General features: G+C 36.4%; 1 protein-coding gene, 1 long non-coding RNA gene and 1 other non-coding gene across 18 annotated transcripts in view; 2 read left to right on the forward strand and 1 right to left on the reverse strand.

The window, feature by feature from the left end:
• The window catches only part of LOC111415128 (disintegrin and metalloproteinase domain-containing protein mind-meld), a 259,766-nt gene that overhangs the window by 92,690 nt on the left and 141,503 nt on the right, over positions 1-25,573 (forward strand). The window lies entirely within an intron of this gene.
• LOC139428899 (uncharacterized) lies at positions 13,583-20,984 on the forward strand. 2 transcript variants are annotated; one of them, XR_011639565.1, is made up of 3 exons: positions 13,630-13,986; positions 14,105-14,291; positions 14,418-20,984. It is a non-coding gene; the product is annotated as an uncharacterized lncRNA (long non-coding RNA). The 2 variants fall into 2 exon arrangements; XR_011639564.1 differs by lacking the exon at positions 14,418-20,984 and having other exon boundaries at positions 13,583-13,986; positions 14,105-14,379.
• Positions 24,197-24,269, reverse strand: TRNAR-CCU (transfer RNA arginine (anticodon CCU)). The gene has a single exon. It is a non-coding gene; the product is annotated as a tRNA-Arg (tRNA).

A 25,573-nucleotide genomic window follows, 5' to 3' on the forward strand; every position in this document is an offset into this window, starting at 1 on the left:
TCAGAAAAAAATAACGAATTTAATAAGCGAATAATCAGTGGTTGTTTCCATTTAAAAAAACGAAAATTGTGATATCTCAAAATCTAAAACCGAAAAAATTTTTTTGACTACGTCATCCAATTCTCTGCAAAAAAGTGTCCATATAATGTCTTAGTTATAATACTCCACCTATAATAATAACGAAGATAATTGCACTTGCTGGTTTTACGATATTTCCAATTTTGGCCTCTAGGGGAAAAACAAAAGACGATAGCGCTATGAGGTTTTCGGCATTAGCAGTTTCTCGAAAAACGAGATCATGACATGTAAGCTACTTTTTTTCTAACTCTTATAGTTTCCGAGTTAGCCTATTCGGACATCGAATTTGAACCACCCTGTACTTATACAGAGTGTCCCGCAACGATTGTACAAAACTGCATCAGCGTATTCTATGATCAAAAATAAACAAAAAAAGCTTAATAAACATAGGTCCGAAAATGGACCATTTTCGAGATATTCAAAGATTTAGTTTCATAAGTTGATATTGTTAACATCATGAATTTAAATTTGTTTTTATAATAATTAAGTCGTTACTATGATTACGATAAGTTGTCTAATCAAAAAAAAAATAATAATACTTCACGAAATTATTATTTTACTATTTAATTTAATAAAACTATTAAGTATGGCTCCTATTAATTACTCCAAGGAAGATATGGCGGATATGGTGTATTGTTACGGATTAGCTGATGGAAATGCGTCGTTAGCAGCTCGTCATTACGCGCAAAGGTTCCCGAACAGACGATTGCCTAATAGTCACACCTTTAGCAGACTATTTCTCAGATTAAAAGAAACGGGAAGCGTAACCCACAGCCATTCCACAGAGAGACATTACACAAGGCCGGTGGAATTAGAAGAAGCAGTTTTGAGATGAGTCGATGAAAATGCCTCAACCAGCATTAGAAGAAATTTCTGCACAAGAAAACATTAACAAAACAACCGTTCACCGCATTTTAAGGGAGCAGTTGCTTTATCCTTATCATTACAACACCGTTCAAGCTCTAACAGAAAATGATGGCGAAAAAAGAGAGATTTTTTGTAGGTGGGCCATACAGGAAGAGGTAGTAAACGTCGACTTTCCCATAAACATTGTATTTACGGATGAAGCAACATTTACTCAAAGCGGAATTTTTAATATTCATAATGCGCACGTTTGGAGCGATGAAAATCCCCATGCAATACTAGAAACTCATCATCAGTGGCGATTCAGTGTTAATGTATGGGCTGGAGTTATAGGTGATCAGTTATTAGGTCCATTTTTTCTTCCAAAGAGATTGACAGCCGATGCCTACATACATTTTTTACAAAATGACCTTACAGAGGCATTTGATGAATTACCTCAACAAATTCTAGAAGATTGCTATTTTATGCACTGCTCGCTACTCGAGCATACTTAAATAACAGATTTGGCAATAAGTGGATTGGCCGAGGAGGGCCACCTCGTTCACCAGATTTAAATCCGTTAGATTTTTGGTTTTGGGGACATTTAAAACAAATTGTTTATTCTGAAGACGTTCAAAATGTGCAGGATTTGAAGAATAAAATTAGTAACGCATTTGACACAGTAAAACAAATTCCTGGTATCTTTGAACGCATTAGAAGTTCATTTAGAAAACGTATCCGTTTGTGTTTAGAAGTAAATGGTGCGCATATTGAACATTTATTATGACAAGAATCTTTTCCAATTTGTTAAATATTCGTTGTTTTTATGCTGGTTGAACGATTTTCTTCGACAATCTTTGTTACTTGTTTTGTTAAATTATTAATGAACTGTATTAATTAACTTAATATTATCTTATTATTTATTAAACTTTATCTTAACCATCGTAACCATGGTAATCATATAATTACTACATCTAAATTGTTTACAATACGTCAGCTTATGAAACTAAAACTTTGAATATCTCGAAATTGGTCCATTTTCGGACCTATGTTTATTAGACTTTTCTTGTCTGTTTTCGATCAGAGAATACGCTGATGCAGTATTGTACAATCGTTGCGGGTCACCCTGTATAACAAGCTGTTATTTAACAGTAATTCAGGAATATTTGAAAAGGGTTTGGTCACTCAAGTATGCGGTAGTAGAACAATGGTATTAATAATTAGGCATGCTCCTCCTAGCTACTTCACCATTATATCGGCAATTGGGGGGTCGTAGCAATGTCGAAATCTGGGTACAGATTGCGTTGCTCTCTCAACTGGGATTATTACTGACCGATAAAGTTGAGTTAATTAGGACTGGAATTAGCATAATAGAAGAAGGATTAGTGCAGTTTGCATTATGGGGATATTGAATTAACTAAATATTAATTCATTTAATTCAAATAGTTCGAGGAAGTTTAATTACTAATATTTTATAGAATTTAAAATTTTTGCCATAAAACTATCACAATCACACCGTTTGTAATTTATCCGTACAAAAGTTGGTGGTAGATGGAACGAATCGCCTCGTTTCCTCGGTGTTCTAGAAAAGTTGGTGAACGAAGGGAGTTGTTAAAAGGGGAAGTTTTACGGACGCTTTCCGCGGAAATTCGCGGACCCTGGGCGACAAAGGAGATCTAGCGGATCAATTACTGCCGGAACACTTTATGTAAATTTGTCCCGGATAATTGGGGGATGGAAGAGATCCCCGTGGCTTAGGTGCGACCCTATTTCTAGAACTCGGGTGTTTCAGGCTGGAGGCAGTTAGCAGTAAGAATTATTCGCGCTACAAAGGACATAGTTAATAACTATGCCGGCTGCATATACTACGGAAAGTACGGGGCCAAACTTAGTTTGAAGAGGCGTGCCATGTATCTCCTTGCTAGCGTTTTACTTGAAATTAGTTCGATAAATATAAAGTCTTTGTATCAATTTTTAAATAGTTACTTTTAACCAAAACAAAATTTTTCCAAATTCTCTTTCAAAAGGGTCACAAACGCCTATAAAAAAACGCAATTTGCATAGGGAAATACATGGCAAACGGATACAGTTTGTAATTCGCAATCGAATCCTTCCGTTTAACTAGAAAGCTTTGAGTTTTTTCGATGCCCAGATTTAACATGTTGCCGAATTCGGCAATAGCACTGGTTTTCATTTTTAGCCGGATATCAGTTCACCATGTAATTTGCAGTACGGTTTTCGCAACACAATCGATCGGATTTTTTTTTTTTAACTGATCTGGAAATTGCCTAAGGTTCCCGCACTCGCGCCTAAATAGAACTGTCAAAAATAACCTGACGACGGTTTAATTGAAATGAATTTATTTAACCGCGAGGCGGGGTTGTCGTTTCCGAGAAGTTTTGATGGCGATTTCCCCAGTGCGTCTTACCTAAAATGATGAGTAAAAGTAAACGTGGATGAAGTGCTTTATTAAATTTCGTCAACTTGCACCTACATCTAGATCGTTAAATTTCATTTTAACCCCACTTCAAAATTCTTTCAGAAAACTTTTACCAAAAATTCTTTCGGGGCTAAGTGACCTTTACGATCTTTACGGAGAGTTGAGTTATAAATTACGTTAATATTAATTTTATTCCTTCTCAGAAAATTAAGTTATTACGAAAATTTTCACCTAAGTTAACATTAAAAAGGAACTGGATTCTCAGGCTTGACAATTGTTCCGTGCAGTCAATAGCACGGTTAAATATTTCAGGAGTCGGCTGGGTGTTCACGAGGTCACGACCTCGCCGCTTGCATTTATCCCTAATTGACCCATTGTTCTCAGTAAAATATGCCAATTAAAAGTTCTGAATTATAGCTGACTCGATTCTAGCTGAGCTAATTAATTTTAGTTTGATAATTTCCACCCTGTTCATTCTGATTGATTTCCTATCTCTGTCAATGGTATCAATTAATATTTTATAACAAACGTTTTGTACTTAATTGATTTATACAGTTTCACTTTGTTCTTAATCCATTAATACTAAGTTTTAGCCAGCTATAGCCAACTATGATGCCACTCCCACACTGCTAAGAAAATAATTTAATTAATTTCTTAATTCTTAAGTTTACGCATAACATCAACACATCTTTATACAATTTCCTTGTTAATTGTAAACATATAGCAGTTTCCATATGCACTAAAACTGCATATATTATTCAGTTACTTAATAGAGGTAGTTTGCATGTATTTTACACTATGACGAGTTGCCTATTCAGTGTGCAATACATCATTGTCGATGTTGGGATAAACTGTCGGAAATTTGCAGTTCTGCATGTACGTATTACGGTTAACAGAATGTCGCTTAGTTAACGCACTTTGCTTGATCAACATCAACTTGGCTACTGGAGGTGGATTGCATCAAAGTTTCCCAATCAGCGCGACCAACGATGTCGATATGGGCTCTCAAAAGCAGCGTTCTCAACAGGGACTCCGACCATACGATTGCCCAACAAAGTTTGAACGCTGTCTGTGCTCCCCTTCGTCTGATTATGACTGCGGTCCCGGCTTACGCAAAAGCGCCTCCTTCGTCGAGCGTAAATTTGCAGATTTGCAGATTTTCCCTCGAAACGCCGTGCCACTTTAACGGGGATTTAGCTGATTAAATTTATGAAAAACTCAAGCTATACTGTCGTATTTCACACTTATTGGATTTAGAGGACGTTTATGTTTCTGTCTTAATCCTTTACCATCAGCACATATTGTATTATTTTTGATATTTTATAACTTTGTATATTTTAATATAGAAATAAACTTTATCTACAACTATTGAATTATCTATTCGTTATACATTTGATTTTTGACGGGTAATGACACCCATTACTCATGACTGACAAAGTGTTGAACAATGAAGCCATTATTCCACAGTTCTGACACGGCCTACTAATCAAAAAAATAAAATATTAACAGAAATGACAGCTTTCTTATATTGAGGTTATGTCTGAAATGTCTATCAAGTTTTTTTTTTCAAAATTAAATAGTTGTAGATAAAGTATAGTATTCAACTTGCGTATAATGGATGTTACCCACTCAGATTGCAACTTCATCTTCGTGGGTAACAGCCGCCATTATAAGCTTGTTGAATAATATACTATTACTTGTTTGATGATTTGCATAGAATTCAGGTATCGTGAATAAATATTGCATAGATAGGTTTTTTTTTAGTTGAGGAAATTTCAATGTTCGAAACCATTTCGAGCGGTCCTGACGTCGAGTTGATATTAAAATCGTATTTACCGGTGAACGGGACATAAAATAAACTTGGCCGTGTTCATCTGGATGGACCGTACGTTAAATCAGAAATAGAGGGACGCGGTCTGTCTATAGAATTTAGTGCGGTTCCAGAAATCACGTCCCTGAGGGAAATTGGAAACGTCTCCGGCGGTCGTCGCGTAGCGCAACCTATCGATCGTCGGTCGCACCTTAACACCTCGCCCCGGAAGTCCTCTCTGGCCGCCAGTTCGAGCGTGCTCCGGTTGTTTTCCCGAAATGAAAGAGATCCCGATAACAGATAGTTATTAATTAAAAGTTTTTCGCACGACGACGGACGGGTTTTTCTCACTTTCCAAGAGAACAATTTATTGTCGGCAATTCTAAGAGAACTATGAAACGCTTTCAGTATTTTTATACGTCATCCAATATCGTTTTGCGAATTTTTAAAAATAACAAATTACTACATTTTTACTTTCATTACTTTGATTCGTCAATATTTCATTTATTTTCATGTCATTAACATCTGAACTGGAAGTCAAAGAAAAACAAAGCACTCAGGAATGAAACAGAAGGCGACAAGTTTCAAAAAGCGGCGTAAAAAAAACAAGTCGCCGATGTCCCCCTCGTAATAATAATTAAAACAAGAGAAGACGTCTTCCGGAGATAGAGGCTGCAATTAAAACTAATGGATATTGGAGTTTTATCATTTTGACGCCTTCTCCGTCTGGGTCCGTTCGGGGCGGGTGGCATTTAAATTTCGGGGAACAGTCGTTTGGTGGGGCGGAGACGCCATTAAATTGCCCCATTTACGAGATCGTTCTTTACGTAAAGGTGGATTTCAATAATACCGAATGGAATTTTGGCCATAATAATAACAGCCCGGACTGGCGAAGACAAGCTTTTCGTTTTAGCGGAGCCGCGAGGTAATCTGCCAGCGAGTGGGTCCACGGAACGGGTTCGGAATATTGAATATGTCCTCCGCAATCGATTATAAGTTGAAGAGGTGTTGTTCGCCCAACTAACGCGTCCAACTTAGTTTCCATTACGGTAACTAGCTCGGTAGGGATTGGGTTAACTGACGTTGTCGCGTGGGGTAAACACCCGTTTTCTCTTTCAAAGGTGTTCCGAGACCGTCCTAAAATTAGTTGCTTTGTTAATTAGTCCCGATCTGACCCTAATGTTCCACGAAGTGGGTCAATTAGTGCTGGCTCTACGGACAACACGGCGTCGGACAGGTGTCCCAACTTTCAAACTGCAACACCACAACTTTTTAATTAATATTTTAACTGCACTTTTCATCTGGCAACTACATCACATATAATTGTTCGTTCAACCAACACTTGAAAAAGCCCCATTTCATATGTTTGCTTGAAAATGCACAAAGACGAGAAAAGTCGTATGGTTCAATTATAAAAGGCCTAAGCTGGATTGCCAATAAAGTCCTCTGTTAAATAGAATGAGAGGCAATTCGAAGCTAATACAGCTCTACAAGTGTTCTCCACAAACGTGGAAATGTGCTGGTGGAACATTGAGTTGCTGAATGCAGTAATATCAAATTGGAAATGGAGTTTAGACGCCAACTGCGACATCCTTCCTAGATAAGCTTATTAACAGTATTGATTTTAAATAAACATCTTAACCGATATTATTTAACTTAATAAAGTGAATATGTTAAATAAAGATAAATGTAGAATGTAAGAGATTTTAGTAATTAATACTAATTATTAATTATTAACTAAAATGTTTTTGTCGAGTCAGAGGGGAGAAGACTTCGCGTGGCAATATTCTTATTCAGTTGGATATACCCCTCTCATACTCCTTGATGCGACATTCGATGTTGCGTCAAGTTTGGATTACATCTGCATGATGTGAAACATAAGGGAGATAGATAAATGTGTCACTCACTTCTTTTGTTATGGACGGTGATGGGATGAGCTTGTAGATAAAAAAAAAGAGGTCTAATCTTTACTCAAAACATATTTTTTTATTTATAAATAAAATTTGATATACAGGGTGATTCACATAAGAACCGACACAGAGCAGGGACATGTAGAGGACAATAAATTAAGATGATTTAACGCAACTTATCTCTATACCAAGTTGTACCTCTGAGGAGTTATAGGCTTTCAAAGTTGGGTCTTAAATTTTTAAAACATTGAATATCTTCGTAATACATATAGCTAGAAAAACCAAATTTGGTATACGTTATGAGTGTACCGAGGGTGTACTATTTTTTAAAAAACATTGTCGTTTTCATATAAAACTCAAAAAACCATAGACGCCTATCTTGTTAATGTTACTTAAAATCATCGAAAATTCAGTAGTCGGCTATGAAATTGTACGTAATTTGAGGAATAAACTGTTTATTATGAACTAAAAAAACATCATCCATAAACAAATTTAGTTTAGGCATAATAATTTTGTAGTGATAAGGCGAAAATCCCCAAAATGTCAAAATTGAGTACTTTTGTTATCAAAATCGATCATTACTCAAAAATTAATTGCGATAGAGATAAGTTTTTTTGAAATAAATTGTTTATTATGACCTAAAAAGACATCATCCATAAACAGATTTGGTTTAGTTATAATAATTTTCTAGTGATAAAGAAAAAATCACCAAAATGTCAAAATTGAGTACTTTTGGTATTAAAATAGATCATAACTCAAAAATTAAAGGTGATGGAGAAAAGTTTATTTGAAATAAATTGTTTATTATGAACTAAAAGGACATTACTCATAAACAGATTTGGTTTAGTTATAATGATTTTCTAATGATAAAAAGAGAAAATCATCGAAATATCAAAATTGAGTACTTTTGGTATTAAAATTGATCATAACTCAAGGATGAAAGGTGACGGAGAAAAGTTTTTTAAGAATAAATTGTTTATTATGAACTAAAAAAATATCATCCATAAACAAATTTAGTTTAGGTATAATGATTTTCTAGTGATAAAGAAAAAATCACCAAAATGTTAAAATTGAGTACTTTTGGTATTAAAATAGATCATAACTCAAAAATTAAAGGTGATGGAGAAAAGTATATTTCAAATAAAATGTTTATTATGAACTAAAAGGACATTACTCATAAACAGATTTGGTTTAGTTATAATGATTTTCTAATGATAAAAAGAGAAAATCATCGAAATATCAAAATTGAGTACTTTTGGTATTAAAATTGATCATAACTCAAGGATGAAAGGTGACGGAGAAAAGTTTTTTAAGAATAAATTGTTTATTATGAACTAAAAAAATATCATCCATAAACAAATTTAGTTTAGGTATAATGATTTTCTAGTGATAAAGAAAAAATCACCAAAATGTTAAAATTGAGTACTTTTGGTATTAAAATAGATCATAACTCAAGAATGAAAGGTGATAGAGAAAAGTATACTTCAAATAAAATGTTTATTATGAACTAAAAGGACATTACTCATAAACAGATTTGGTTTAGTTATAATGATTTTCTAATGATAAAGAGAGAATCACCGAAATATCAAAATTGAGTACTTTTGGTATTAAAATTGATCATAACTCAAGGATGAAAGGTGATAGAGTAAAGTTTTTTAGGAATAAGTTGTTTATTGTCAACTAAGAAGACATCATCCATAAACAAATTTAGTTTAGATGTAATGATTTTCAGGTGATAAAGAGAAAATGGTGTACAACTTAGTATAGAGGTAAGTTACGTTAAATCATCTTAATTTATTGTCCTCTACATGTCCCTGCTCTATGTCGGTTCTTATGTGAATCACCCTGTATTAATAAATATGTATACACGTATCAAGAATTTTTGAAACACAACGATCTTGTTTACCGTACGAATATTGCAATGTAATAAAATTTCATCGGGTCTCAACCAGATTCACCATTTCCCTTCACGCTCGTAAAAGGAACACATTTTTCGCCAATTCTTTTCGACGACGTACATAGGTTCTAGAAGGAAGTACATCAACCGTAGCTGGAAGCTAAGTGTGTGCTATTTTTGGTAGGTACCCGACAGACCCCGCTTCAGTGCTTATTCGTCTGCGTAAAATAAAGGGCTTATATGCGGAGATCCTCGCCTAACGCGGTGTTAAACTTTACGGTCGGAGAAACGTGAATCTTGGCGTTTTAAGTTGCTGAGACGAAATGCTTTTATGCATGACTCTTGGTTCTCTTCAGGTCGGGCTTTATTTTATATCTTTTCGAGTTCAAAATATTTTTAAAAAGTATTTAGAAAATGATGTGAATTTGGGCGAAAGCCGTTTGGACACGTAGCAAAACGACCACTTATTTACCCAAATCAACGGGAGTGCTACCATAAATAAAGATATTTTCTTGTGACAGCTTGAGGATTGCTGATGTTGTGAAAATTTTCTCACGTACAACGTGTCAACTTGAAGTGGAGGAACCACGACGTGAAGCTTTCCTCCATTTTGAGGTGTTCATATTGTTTATTCCCTAGATAATATGCACAACGTGACAACTTATAGTATTTACTTCATCTGTAGTAATGATACGTTACATAATAAATAGGTACTAATGAACACAACAATAATCAACATGTGTCAATTATCTCTAGGATTAGGAGTATCGTAAAGCGTATGCCGATTATCCCTCTGTGTAATTTGCAATAATCTTCCCATTACGCAATGACGTATCTAATGATATCAAAACCCGCCGCCCGAAATTTATTATATATATATATACGTATATTGAACAAGATTATTGGGCCTTTTAATACCGTACGATGGGACTAACTCGATTTCGGAGTAACATTCGAGGAAAGCGCGTTTGCCACGTGGCAAGGGAGCCTGTAATCAACGTTAGCGACTGGCGAAAATGCTCGGATCAAAGTGGCACAAATTAAGTTTGCAGTTTCAGTTAATTGAAGATTGTTACTTGCAGATATGATTTCGAATCGACGCTCCCAACCTAATTTAGCTTACATCATTTTCCTCTTGGCAACTACAAATTGGTTCAAGTAAACAAATTGGTTGTCGTACACCATAGGAAAATTTACTTCGCAGCCCTTTTTTACAAAATTCTAACGGTGAATTAGTGGTCGTAATTCTTATTCAAAGATGGAGTAAATTCAATTTTACGTTTTATGCTCTGCAACTTAATGTGGAATAGAACTGGAATGAACTTATTTCGTTTCTGAAATTCTGGCACGTTGTACTTTACGATAATTTTTGTAAATTATAACGTGTTAGGTTCAGGTAAGAATAAATCCTTCTAGAAATTAAATCAAGACAATTACTTCGCCGAGTTTCTCAACAATCCGGGGCTTAGGGATCGCTTCCGCCTTCGTGTGGGGTTCGTGGAATGTTCTAGTGTTAGCGCAATAGTTTTGCTAGACCGTCAGGTAAGAAACCGCACACTAACTTTGCGAATTACACAGTCGTAATGGGTCGACCTACGTAATTATCAGCAACGTTCTACTCTGTTTTGTTAAATTCCCGTCAATATACCTATAAATTAAAGATAATCCGATGTAATAAGCATTAAAGTAACACCAACAAACGAATTAAAGTTGAAGTGAATTCATTAATTGTGTTGAACATACCCGATTTTTCACAGAGTTAAGGAAAAAGTATGACAATGTGCAGTTACGAGCAGTTTGAAAAGTCTCGCTTGTCGGATTCGCAACATCAGGAGCGATATCCTGTCGGGATAATGCCGTGACCCCATTATCGGATCCGGCATATTTTTGCGCTGTCTCGCGTCGAACTTGTTCCGAACTTCCGGAGGATGCCATAGAACTTCGACGAGACAAAGTTCTGTCAACTAGATGAATAGATACACTGGCTGCTGGTACAGACGACCAGATTGAAACAGGAAGCCACCACTCACGTCATCTGGCGGCGGAACTCACACACGGAAACCCAATTAGCCTGCGCTATCGTAATGGAACAGAAAAATATTTACTCTCTAGAGAGTTAGATTTTGCGTTTCTCGGAGCTCGATGCAAACTGGGTTGACACCTTGAGAGGGATTAGCTCCTTTAAAGTTAATTTATTTATAGGATGAGGCCACTCCGGCCACGTGATTTATGGTTATAGTAGTTTAAACACAATACTTCACACTTTAGGTGAGACATAAGTAGTTGTAAATTTTCACTTGGAAGCAGGAGTTTAAAGATTCTTGAAAAGTTAATACTAGCGTGTTTAAGTTACGGACGCCTCGGTAACTTGGTCCCCGTGGAAAAGAGTTACCTAACTGAGAATCAGTTCTACATAAATAAAAGTCTGGGACCAGACTGATTCGGTTCTATAAATACAAGTAAAGAAAACCCGTTGGAGGCAAAGCGACCACACAATTGTAAATATTGCAACTACGCCGCGATGCACATCAGACACGCTCACAAAGCTCCCGAAATTGGTAGCAATTCATAATATGTGAGGACGCCTTCACTAGTTCGTACAACGTGTAAAGGTCTTGTGGCAAGGCAGCAGTTTTGTAGAGATGCGGAATGCATTGAAATTGCAAATATTAAAATCAATTTCGACCCGGCTCGATCCAGAGGTACGGAAAATGAGTTGAAACGCCATACAAAGTAATGTTCAATTTCCCGGCGACGCCGCCGAGAGCATTTCAGTACACATTCTACCACAATTTAAAGAAAGAAATTCTATATACTTATTCATTTAGTCTTATGTAATTAAACAATCAAGTAGGATATAAAAGTACTGGTTAACGACAAGACTTATAGCCCATTTCTTAGTTGCCGTCATGACAAACGTCGGAGTATTAAAAGACCTATCTAGTGGCCCGTGTAATGGATTACGATGACGGCTCCATAAAGCCAGAGAGCGAGAGGGCGGTTTTTAATCCGAAACCCCACCCATAAATATACCGACGACTAGAAGGGGCGAGACGTTAAAAAACAACGATATTTATTAAGTCCTATGCTCTGCAAGAAGCGGAAACATCTGGCAGCCGGCCCGGCGTTAAGACAAAATCGGTATGATTGATGTGATGTTCCACCCTTGAGAGGTATCTAGAAGACTAAGAAATTAATTGTACAAAAATTGAATGTAACATCAACTATTAATTTATATAGAGCAACGAAATAATAATCTTGTGTATTATGCAGATTTAAAAGCAATTATTTTGATATACACTTCAGATTTGTTGTAGTTTCGATTTTAGATGGAATCAAAATTGCGACAAACACCGGGTCCAATCAAAATATCGACAACTCTGCCGGGAGTACCGCGATACATTTTCCTATATCCGTCTCTATGGGTTCCCTCAGGACCGCTCCAAATAATAACGTCGGATAGATTCGCCGACTCAAGGCCTCAAAGGAAATAATTATCGACGACATCTTTCCGATTGACGATTTGTTTCATCCCCTCCCGTACCCAATTAGGGATATTTATTTCCGCAGTGCCGTAGGTACCCTACAATGCGACGTTGTTATTTTGATTTCGAAATAATTGGATGATCCGTATAAATATTTTGATCTGTTGTTTCATAAATCATGTAAAGGTAAATAAATATTAAAAAATGTGGAAATAAAGGGACATATTTATGGTAGTAACAGTTTAGGGATAGCCATAACATAAATCTTTTCCATTGATCTTTGTGCGATTTTAATTTTGTTCGCTGTAAAGGTCTCTGCAACATACGTCAAAGCATAAAGTGAATGATTGAAGACTTTTCTCCTCAAACATATCGGAAGTGTGCTTTTTAAAACGGATTTAATTCCTCTATAGGCCCTAATAATATACAGTGTGTCCAGATTTCGATGTGCACCATTGGTATATCGGATATTATAAAAAATACAGCAACGGTAAAATGGGGAATGTTTCACAGAAATCATATTTTAAATTCATCCTGACTTTTTTCGTTTTTGAGATATTTGCTGCTGCGTTTCGGAAATAATTTAGTGTGCCATGGAAAACAAATTTTTAATGACTTATTGACAAACATCAAAGTCTGATCTACGTTGTACTTTGTTGTACTTGAACTTGTAGTCGTGGAACTGATGTTTCTTCTGCACTGAAAGTGATTCCCAGATCTTCTTTGGCAGCTCGAATTGAGGCGTTGGGATTAGTCTCGAAATAAGCCAAGGTATTCACCTCTTCCTTCATTATCTAATACTTTTTTTGGTCGGTTTAATACGTGATTAATTCGTCCAAAATTCAAGAAATTTGCTTCTATTCTTCTAAATTTACCTTTTGTCATCGGAGGTAAATGTGGATAGTTTTCATTAAACATTCTGCAAGTTCAGATTGTTATTTAATTAATCATCTGTAATCGTCAATAGCACTTAAACGTTGCATTAAATCTAAGAAGAGTTAAAGGAAAAGTTGTTTATTTTTAAAATATTGTATTATTTTGTTTTGTTCGAATTAATTAATTATATAAACCAAATTTTTTACAAATAAAACATACATTTTTTTTTTGTTAAATTAAAGAACATGAATCTCGGGGACAAAAAAAAATAAATAAAACGCAAGTTCATGGAGACACCTATAACTAAGTTTTTAAATTTACGAACTAAATATAAAATAGAGCATAAAGAAATCTGTGCAAGAAAGAGGTAACTCCTTTATAAGAGTGTTGAAATTGACAAAGCTTATACGCGTTAATTTATAAGGGTCTTTTAAGATTGATTTTTTTATTGTAATCGCGAGGGTTATAAAAATTAAAGAGTTCGATAAAAGGAAATTATGTTCACTTAACTTGTTTCCGGAGGCGTGACATGTCAGTTAAAAATGGTTGGTTGACCTTGGTCTTGCGGGAAGGATGTTCTTCGGTGTTAAAAGTTTAGGATTCTCGGGTCCTTCGGGAACAGGATGGAACATTGGACTCGATCTCAGGTATGGTTTCGATTTCTTCGCAGATAATTTAGAAACACTTGTTTACTTTTACTAGATAAAAGTAAATTGAGTTGTCAAAAAAAAATTCTAAGTTCAAACTTAGGTTAGAAATTTTTAGGTTAAATTGACGTAGATTCGACAACGCTTCGCTCTAGCCAAAATTGAACTCTCTCGGTGTCAAATTTGCGCGGCCTTATATACCCTTTTTGGACAAAGGCTTCTTGGATATCCGAATTTGGTCGCCTCAGTTGGAATCTGGGCTCTCTGATTGGTTGATAAAATGGCGGGAATTATAAATTACACAGGTTGGCCAAAATGATTGATTTTTTTAAAGAAAATAACTATCAACTTTGAAAATATTCGAAATTATTAATAAACTTTAAATTTGATTAAGATTTTGTAATTTTGTAGCTAATTTTTCGTTCTTTTAGATAATCGCGCTTTCTGGTGTCAAATTCCTTCGAGGAATTCGTAATTTGATGTTAAAGTTTGGAAAGAAAAAAATGGAATTTAGATATATAAAATGATTCAGAGATGGATGAAATTGCGGCCTAAGGGCTAAATCGACACAATCTATCGATCTCGCATGGTTTTATAATCGAAAATCGTCTGAAAAGTCGCCAAAATCAATACCTGTCAAAATGTAAATGTCAAGGTCAAAATTTGAAGGTCATAGACTTCAATGAATTACCTTTTTCTTGCACATCGTCCTAATTTTTCTTAAAACTAAACGAAAATCATAAGAAAACTAACTACTTATAGTCTAATCCAAAATTGTAAATTTCTTAAATTTAATTAGTCTTTTTTCTGTTTCTTCGGAAACAGGGATTTTATTACAATATCTATTCTACGATAAAACTTAATTCATATGGCAACTTGGAAAATTTTTAAGTTGATATCATTACCACCAACTTCCGGTGTTACCAGCGTGATAAAAACTGGTGCATTGGATTCTTCATATACGATTTTATTATCATATTTTTTATAGCAACTTTTTAGGTAATCGCGTTTTTGAGAAAAATCCCCGGTACGGATGGTCTGAATCACCCGGTATATTATATTATTTTAGTTAAGTAACGAAATCTTAACTAAAATTCTTTTATAAGACGATCTTTTTACAACTTATTTCTTTTCAATACATTTAGCAACGTCAGCTTTAATCGTATCTACGCATCTGCTGGACACTAAAAGTTCCAAGTTTGGTCCACAAAAGAAACCTTCTTATCTAAGATGGACGTACTTGCCAGTGTTTTATCACGAGGCCATTAGAAAAGCCTCGGCATTTAAAAGAAACCGGGCATTTGACGCGAAGGAGACGCCTCGAAGTCGTTTTCAGTTTCCATTTGCGCCTTACCGGAGTGAACAACCCGCACTCGTGGAACGTGAATTTCACCAGGTTTCCACCACCGTCACAGCTTTTATTTCGGTTTGAAAAATGAGCCGACGCCAAGGGTTTAAACCGCCCCCCACGTTCCCAGAAGAATCCCAACACGCCTCTTCAGTCAATGTTTCCCTACAAACGCTTTAAACGAAACGAATTTATCTTGACGATTAAGGCGACCAAATATGGAAACGTACATGTTTTCATTGTGTGTAGTATCGGTTTTGAGGTTATCGTACGAACGATACATCCTGCGAAATTTACTGTCACGTCGGACTTAGCCATTAACGAGGACGACGTGCGGGTGATTAATTACTCAATTAAAACCGGCGAAAAAGTTGCCTGGGACCGATAAAACTTTGGGAAACACCGCTGTGCTACTCTCTGCAGTAGATGGAGTGGAATTATTTATAATTAAAATTGGGAAAATACCTCGATTAAATCTTTTCTCACTTTTTATTGTACTATGTAAAGTTGTTTAGTGTAATTTAAGCTAATTTTAACTTTTAAAATCGTGTAAATTACAATTATTATCTCATTCGTACTTCATTAATAATATAACACGGAGTGATTATTCAAAGTTTGTAACCATCGTATCAGCACCTCGTAATATCGTCGAGAACAATTTGTCACCGAATAGCGAGGCAGAAAATTATCGCGTAGAATAAAATTACCGCATCGCGTCACCTGCAATTCCTGTCATGTAATTGGGGCGCAATTAAAAGCGCCCATTTTTGAGTATGGAAATTAGGGAAGGTCTAAAGGCTTCCTCGCGGGCGCCAAGAGGCGTGTATCATGGCGAAATTGGTCACGTCCGCTGCCGCAATTTCTATTTAATTAAAAACTTTTAATGAATCAGCGCGAGACGGTGCCGGCGGTGCCGAGTCGGCCATGTCCGGAATTATAAAAATTGAATTAGTTATGTTCTCGGAAATGTGTTCATTAATAACTCTTCGGCCGCGTCGCGGAATTGTACGTCATTATCCAACGTAACGAGTGGTGCCCCCGACGGCTGCAGCGGATCGTTGAAGAAGTTTTTAAATAGCGATTCCTGCTGAATTTAAAAAAATTTTATTCAACTACTAACACTGAAAAATTCAAAGTATGCTGTATTCATTGGTAACTAACTTTATGTTATTGTTCTTTACTTGATTCTGACTTCTATTCTACACTGTTGGAAATAATTCACGAGCACACCCTGTATAATCTGAACGCGTGTGTCTAGCGCAATAAAATTTGGTGTGGAAGTAGTACTAAAGTAGTGTAACTTACTCTAACAAGGAGAGCGGCACAACTCTGCTGGGAGGAGAAACATCAATAGCGAGAGTATCCCCCGTGAGCTTCGCGTATCATCGCTACACGACGTGGCATGAAGTCTATAAGTCGCTGTATTGTAGCAAGAGCTCCTCAACGTTAGCCGAGGAAGCCGGATAACGTAGAAGTCTCCGACCAGTCATGTCCCAAACATGTTCGACTGGATTCAGATCCGGAAAACGAGCTGGCCTAGGAAGCATTCGTATACGGTGCTCTTCCACAAAGGTCTGTACAATACGCCCGATGTGCGTTTGGACGTTGTCGTGCATGTATAGCAGACCTGGGAGCCGCCGAACGTAGGGAAGCACAACGGACCGTAGCACCTCATCTACGTATCATTGACCCGTCATGGTCTGCTATACACACAGCAGACGTGTACGTCCACCATGTGTAATAGCACCCCATACCATGCTCGGTTGTCGGTGGATAGGGCATTCTTGCACGCACTGCTCGAGTAGACGATCACCACGTCTCTGACGAACTAAAATTCGCGCATCACCGGTGCTCAATTTGAATCTTGATTCGTCGGAAAACAAAATGTCCTTCTACTCGGCAACCTACTAACGCCTAGCGTCGACCCACTCGTGACGTATGCTGCGGTGCTCGGGTGTTACTGGAATCCGCTGTATCGCACGACGCGCGGCCAGTCTACTATCTACCAAACGCCGCCATACAGTTCGCGTAGTGAGTGCGCCTTCCCCTGCCGGTGGCCAAACAGCTCCAAGTTGCCTTGAGGAGGAGGCACACGACGCTAAAGCGCTAAGCACAAGAGTGCGCTCCTCGTGTGCTGGGGTCGCGCTGTAGGTACCTATGTCCTACCTTAGACCATTCTCGCCATGCCCGTTGCACTGCCGATAACGACCGCTCGAGACGACGCGCAATTTCACAGAACGATACACCCTCAATGTGTATACCCTCAAACATTCCTCGCTCAAACTCGCTTAAGTAACGCGATCGCCCATCCATTGCGCACAGAGTACGATAACAATGTGGTTCCTCACACCACACCAAAAACGACCGGTATTTTCCATCCACTTCGGTCTCCATTGCGACGGAATGTTCCACTTGGAAGAGCGGCTCAGTCAACGATGCCGCGACGGAACAACTCGAAACTCGATGAATAAACTCGTCTACAGTAAACCTTTGTGCTCCGCAAATATCATGGATTTATCTTCACGCGTTCAGATTATATAAGGTGTGCTCGTGAATTATTTCCAACAGTGTATTTTACACATGCTTAGAAACACGGATATCGAATATCGATATAACTTGATGAAACTCAACATTGATTTACCACTGCATATAACAACAGAAACCTAAAATTAATTAACATGAAATAATCCACCTACTTCATTAAACATGATGGAATGAAAATGTATAGGTAAATAGGTTAATCTACTGGAAAGGTCTTTGACTAACGGTACTCAATTAGAAAATTTACGTACGGTCAATAGCATCCATCGCAAAAATTAAGAGAAATAAAGTACTTATTCTTAATTAGTCTCATCGATGATTTAAATAAAGCAGGCTCAAGTTTATGAATGAAATTATAGATTTCTGAGTAATTAACATAGTATAAACTTGAAACTGATTATTATCTCGCGGCGCTTCCACTACAAGGCCTCAGCTGTATCAGATAAAGTGTAGATCTTTTGACTAATTAAGTCAATTTAAGTCATTTTTTAGAAAAGGTATGTTGACGACATTATTGTAATAATTAACGACGAAACGAAAATAAATGGCCTACATGAATATATAAACTCAATACACAATAAACTAAAATTCACTATCGAAATTGAAAACAACAACACATTAAATTTCTTAGATCTGACTTTACAAAGAACAACAAATAATAAAATAAAATTCTCTATATATCGTAAAATAACCCAAACAGATAGTATCATACCATACGAATCGCATCATGACATATCCCAGAAACTAGCAGCATTTAGAGCATATTTCCACAGAGCTTTGAATTCAAGCCTGGATACACAAGACTTTGAAAAAGAATGTTTGATCATACAACAAGTAGCAAAACAAAACAATTTTCCCAGACATACAATACAGAAACTCATGAATAAGATGCAACACAAGAATAACACTAAAAACACCACTACAATTAAAGATTTAAATACAAAAGAAGATACTATTTATAGAGCCATTACTTTTCCAGGACAATTATCGCATAAACTGAAAAAAGTTTTTAACCAATACAAAATTCGTCTTACATACAAAACCAAAAACACCCTGAAAAACTTGTTAATTAACAATAAAGACAAAACAGAATTACTAAAGAAGAACGGAGTCTATCAACTACAATGCGACACATGCCAGACAATATATATCGGAGAGACGGGAAGAACATTGCAACAGCGTATTAAAGAACACAAAACCAGAGAAAACTCGGCATTTGGAAGACACTTACTTTTTTCACAACATGAATTTAAAGAACAGGAAAACGTCAAAATACTACACCAGATTAGTAAGGGCACACACATGGAACTTTTGGAGCAATATGAAATAGATCGTTTTCTTCATAACAATCCCAAAGAGAAACTGCTCAACGAACAACTAATTCCACAACAAACCCCATTATACGCATACTTAAAACATCCATATCCACCATATAAAGGACAAGCAAAAATTTTAACAAACGAGAGAGCCTAGTTAGGTGGCGACTAGTGCTGCTGCATTGTTAAAATAGAGAGGCCCCGAAAAACGAAAAAACAAGAAAATTAAGTTCACGTATTTTAATTTTGATTTGATATTTTTAATTTTTCAAATATGTTAATGTTGCTTGCGTGTACCTTTGCATTTTGTTCAGATTGTACATTCTCTTTTTGTTTTCTACTTTACCGATCAACGCAACCTAACCTCACCAACTTTCTTTGTCTTTCTTCTTTTTGTCTTTATCAGGTAGCAAATTAAGCCGAAGCACAATGATTTATTACATTATATCAACCTGAAACTGATCATCACATTATGGTGCTTCGTCTTCGTTTTTATCAAATAAAGTTGTAGAATTTTTGATTAACTAAGCCGAAGTCGCTCGCGGTTGAGGCACATTATTTAAAATTATATCAACCTGAAATTAATCATCAAATTGTGATTAAATCTATTAAAATAACCTAAATGTTTTCATCTGCAATTCTTTATAATCAAGGTAAATTCGTTATATAGTTGTATTAAATAATTTAGTATAGAGTAATACTGAAATAATAAATAGATATCGTTTTACATGAATGAACTTGGAAAATATTGAAAGATAAAAATAGAGAAATCATTCAGTTCAACGTTTCTTTAGCTTACAAACGAGTAGGTTTTTTATTTTGAATATTCTTGTATCAAAATTTCCCATTTCCGCTATATACAATCACGAGTTCTCTTCTGCTCAAACGAAATTGCAACGCCAACGAATAGACCGCGAAGCGTATTGACGCGAAAATACAAATGGAAGGGCCACGTCGAATGCCATTCTTCTTCGTACACGTTTGCGATTTTTATTTACTCGTAAATAGAGTGTGCAAAATCAATACGAGAGTAGGTGCAGGCTTACTACATGAGCTAACAATGTTCCTACTACATTCCATATTCCGGTCTAGGAACGTTTTTGCTGTTCTGTATATGCGGTTGAAATTCTCTGCGGCATGTTCCTTAGAGGATTCCGGTAGGAAAATCTATGGAGATGATTTGTCTGTATTAAACCCGTTTGAAATGTTTTATCAAGTTCTTTTTATAATTTTAACCACAATAAAAATAGTGAGTAGAACAAAATTTTTATTAAGACAAAACAAGGAAAGTCGAAGGAGTTTTTATTATCATAAATGGAACGGCTTATGAGTATGGTATATCACGACGTCGAAATTTACGACACGCCTGACGACCGCGTCGTCGGTTTTCCATTTTCCATTTTCCACGACCGTTCTTTTGCTATTTCACCCCCTCCGGTTCTCTTGCCCACAATGCTGTTGAAATATAGCTGGCCGTATAAAAGCAACCTCGAAACGCTAGCTAATTTTTATTCGCCCTCAGGGTTCATTCTGACTTACTCCATAGAATGTAACCTTCGTTACGATGTCGAAAGTTGTCATTGACGTTCTTATTAGATGTTACAAAGAGCAAATTTTTAAACTTTAAATTAACTAATGAAAGTAAGATAACCAAAGCGAATTTATTTATGCCGGGAATTTCATATAACTGCATTTGCACTTGCACTGTCCTACATAAAATGCAACACAGCTTAAAGTACAGGCATTGGGTAGTTTTGCAAAGGAAAAGTTTTACTTGGAAAAGTTGACGTCGATAATATTATTATTATTATATTCTTAGTATCGAAGAATATCAATTTTTTGTATCAAAAAATTCATTCGTGCGTCAATGATTTATAATACTCAAATGAAGAATTATACAAGATTGTTATTACATGAATAAGTTTTTCTAAAAAGAAAGATACGTTATTCTTGACATAAGAAATCTATTCTCGATACGAAAATGGGATTATTGACGCAACACTAAGATAATCTTTTTCAAGATAATTGATTTACTTTCATTGCGAATTCGTTTTCTTGAGAATCAAGAATATTTGTATACTTGCTTTGAATATATGGGGTTTTTCTTTACTCAACAAAATGATCTTTTTGTGGATATACAAGAATATGATAAGTTTGTGCCAAGAGTAATAATCTTCGTTCAAGAATATATTTCTCTCAGTGTAGAACTAGAAACATTCGAGTTTAGCTTCATGTCTCTCAAGTTGGCTAAACTCGAATGATTCTAGTTCGAGGTTCTTGTATTAGATCTAGGTCTCGTGTTAGTTCTAGTGATAGTGTTAGTGCAAAACAAGAACTAACACTAGACCGAGAACTAGAAACATTCGGATTTAGCCGCACGTCTCTCAAGACGGCTAAACCCGAATGATTCCAGTTCTAGGTCTCGTGTTAGTTCTAGTGATAGTGTTAGTGTAAAATAAGAACTAACACTAGACCGAGAACTCGAAACATTGCGATTTAGCCGCACGTCTCTCAAGACGGCTAAACCCGAATGATTCTAGTCCTAGGTCTCGTGTTAGTTCTAGTGATAGTATTAGTGTAAAACAAGATTTAACACTAGACCGAGAACTAGAAGCATTCGGATTTAGCCGCAAGTCTCTCAAGGCGGCTAAACCCGAATGATTCTAGTTCTAGATCTTGTGTTAGTTCTAGTTATAGTGCTAGTGTAAAACTAGAACTAACACTAGACCTAGAACTAGAAACATTTGGGTTTAGCCGTCTGGAGAGACGTGCGGCTAAATCCGTCTAAAGACGGACGGCTAAACCCGATATTTTCTAATTCTAGGTGTAGTGTTAGTTCTAGTTTTAGTTCAATAAAAATATGCAACATAGTGATATTTTATGCTAACTACCGCTACCTTCCACTTATCAGTCGTCTTAAGAGTGGAAATTTCGAAATGTTGCCGGCCGCCTAGAAACAAGACGGCTAAACTCGAATGATTCTAGTTCTAGGTCTTGTATTAGATCTAGTGATAGTGTTAGTGCAAAATAAGAACAAACACTAGACCGAGAACTAGAAACATTCGGATTTAGCCACACGTCTCTCAAAACGGCTAAACCCAAATGATTCTAGTTCCAGGTCTCGTGTTAGTTCTAGTGATAGTGTTAGTGTAAAATAAGAACTAACACTAGACCGAGAACTCGAAACATTGGGATTTAGCCGCACGTCTCTCAAGACGGCTAAACCCAAATGATTCTAGTCCTAGGTCTCGTGTTAGTTCTAGTGATAGTATTAGTGCAAAACAAGATTTAACACTAGACCGAGAACTAGAAGCATTCGGATTTAACCGCAAGTCTCTCAAGGCGGCTAATCCCGAATGATTCCAGTTCTAGATCTTGTGTTAGTTCTAGTTATAGTGCTAGTGTAAAACTAGAACTAACACTAGACCTAGAACTAGAAACATTTGGGTTTAGCCGTCTAGAGAGACGTGCGGCTAAATCCGTCTAAAGACGGACGGCTAAACCCGATATTTTCTAATTCTAGGTCTAGTGTTAGTTTTAGTTTTAGTTCAATAAAAATATGCAACATAGTGATATTTTATGCTAACTACCGCTGTCTTCCACTTATCAGCCGTCTTAAGAGTGGAAACTTCGTAATGTTGCCGGCCGCCTAGAAACATTCGGGTTTAGCTGCACGTTTCTCAGTATGGTTAACCCCGAATGATTCTAGTTCTAGGTCTTGTGTTAGTTCTAGTGATAGTGCTAGTGTAAAACTAGAACTAACACTAAACCGAGAACTAGAAACATTCGAATTTAGCCGCACGTCTCTCAAGGCGGCTAAACCCGAATGATTCTAGTTGTAGGTCTTGTGTTAGTTCTAGTGATAGTGCTGGTATAAAACTAGAACTAACACTAGACGTAGAACTAGAAAGTATTGGTTTTGGCCGTGCGTCTGAAGAACTAGCGCTACCTACTAGCCGTCTTAAGAGAGTTACGGCTAAACGCAATGTTTCTAGTTCTAGATCTAGTGTTAGTTCTAGTGTTAGTGTTAGTCTAGTTTTATTTATTATTCAGCGCTAGATTGTTGTATATTTTTATTGAGCTATAACATTGCGTTCCCCATATTGATCCGTTATATCGAGGTTTTACTGTAATGTCAAATTATATTGACATGTTGCATTTTATGTGGGACAAAGTAAGTGTACGCCCTGATTTCTATGGAAACATAGTTTTGTATGTTGCATCTTAAGTGAAATTCACTGTATACTTAGTTCGTTTTAAACTGTTCTCATTTGCAAACCTCGCTTTTCCCCTACTGTGCCGAGGGGATAATTAAACTCCCGCTTCCCTATGGATACGTGTCCGAACAGGACGTAAACTCACGTATACGCACCAGTTCGCCAAATAAAGTAGACGGTGCCGCGCGAAATGTAACGTCCTCTAGCTATGCCATCGACTACTATGTAATTTATATCCTCAACTCCGCCCGTTAGTTATAGTTGGAAACAAATTTCTATCTCGACCTCTCTCGCCAGATTTTATTTTGTGCTGCACTACTTTTCTATTAATCCATCCGAATCAACACACATAAACAGTTTTACGTGTATAGAAGGAATGTGATATTTATTTTTGATTGTATTCATCAACTAATTAAAGGAAGTAATTAATACAAAAACTGTTTGTGATTTCAGTTCACATGTGGGTGTAAAATTGTATTATGTCCTGCCTTTAATTTGTGAATAGAGCCGCCATTTCGAGCCACTGCCCTTTGTACCTCGTGCCGAGAGTGCAGAGCCGTTGCCAGGGCAACCACCCCCGGGCTACGGTCGTCTACCGCCGCCTGATGCCGCCAGAGGGTAGCACGCGAAGCTAACCCCAACAACGCCGTGTGTGCGAAGTTATAGCCTGTTTGGCTTTCGCTCACTCTGTCACTGAATCAAAAGTATGTAAGAATAATAAAGACTATTTATTGGGAAAAAAATTGGAGTTGCTAAAAATTTCAAAAAATTATTCATTTTCTTTTGAGTACCCCTGGTGGGACTCGAACCCACAATCCCCGGCTTAGGAGGCCGATGCCTTATCCATTAGGCCACAGGGGCTTATAAATTAAGTACGTTGTGATTATTCAAGCTAATATACGAGAAAAGTATTTCAATTACAGAAGTTAATTAAATGGTATGGTTATATACAGTATCCCGTATCTTCCGCATCAGAGCATTATACGGTTGTAGGATACATTATTCTGAAGCGATCTTTCTAATAAAATTTTTTCGAAATGTTTATAATAACCGCACGGGAACTGTTTAAACGAACTGTTTTTCGTCCAATCAGCAGATCGCAATCAGACTCAGGTAATCGGTGCCACCCTCGGCCGGTCCGCTACGTCGATGATAACTCGGTGAATCAAACTCGTCCGCTATTGGACAAAAGCGGATAACTTTAAATTGTTCCCGTGCGGTTATTATAAACATTTAGAAAAAATTTTATTAGAAAGATCGCATCAGAATAATGTATCCTACAACCGTATAATGCTCTGATGCGGAAGATACGGGACACCCTGTATACTAATTAACTAATAATTATCTTAATCCTAAGTTAATGTGATGAATTAAGGTCACATCTGTGATGTAATGTGGTCTCTGATTCGTTCGTTTTAATTTTTTAAGTAAATTGATATACAGTGTGTTCGATTTTAGTTAACCACATTTTCTACGAATACGATTTTTGAGATCATTTTTGAGATTAGGAGTAATTATTCATGTTCGGACGCTTCTCATCCTTTGTCGTTGGATAACAAATTTTTGAATTGGCTGTCATTCAGAACGTATTTGAAAAGAATTGTACCAGGAGTATAAATTGGTAAACATTCACGAAGTTGCTATCAAAACTGCTGTCTAGACGCGCGGGATAACCCGAAGGTTTCTAGTTTAACTTTTATTTCTAGTATCCTTTCTATATTGAAAAGAATTTAACTATTAATAAGATCTGACTACAACAGATATTATACAGCCTGATTCGGAGTAAGCGCCTTATTTTTTTTTAGCCACACTATGGGTTTTTTTAAATGGAATGCCAAAATTTTTTTTTATTATTGAGTTCCTAAAAACATTCTTTATACGATAGTATTTTGTTTTTCTTAAAAATTCATTTCTTTCCCCATCAAAAAGCACACATTTTAATCTAGTAGCGCATGAATGTTCATCAAGTAGCGCTACACACAAAAGAAACAATTAAACTTTATTTTGTAATAAACATCTACTTATTTATTTATTTTGACAAAAATAACATCGAGTGTAAAACATTCATGCGCTACTATACTCTGTTTTTAAACCAGGAGGAGTAAACGCGAAAGTCAGATTTACACTAGGAAAAATCACCAGAAAATATCACTAGATATTTTGGC

This window comes from Onthophagus taurus, chromosome 2 (assembly GCF_036711975.1).
Source record: "Onthophagus taurus isolate NC chromosome 2, IU_Otau_3.0, whole genome shotgun sequence".
Lineage (NCBI taxonomy): Eukaryota > Metazoa > Arthropoda > Insecta > Coleoptera > Scarabaeidae > Onthophagus > Onthophagus taurus.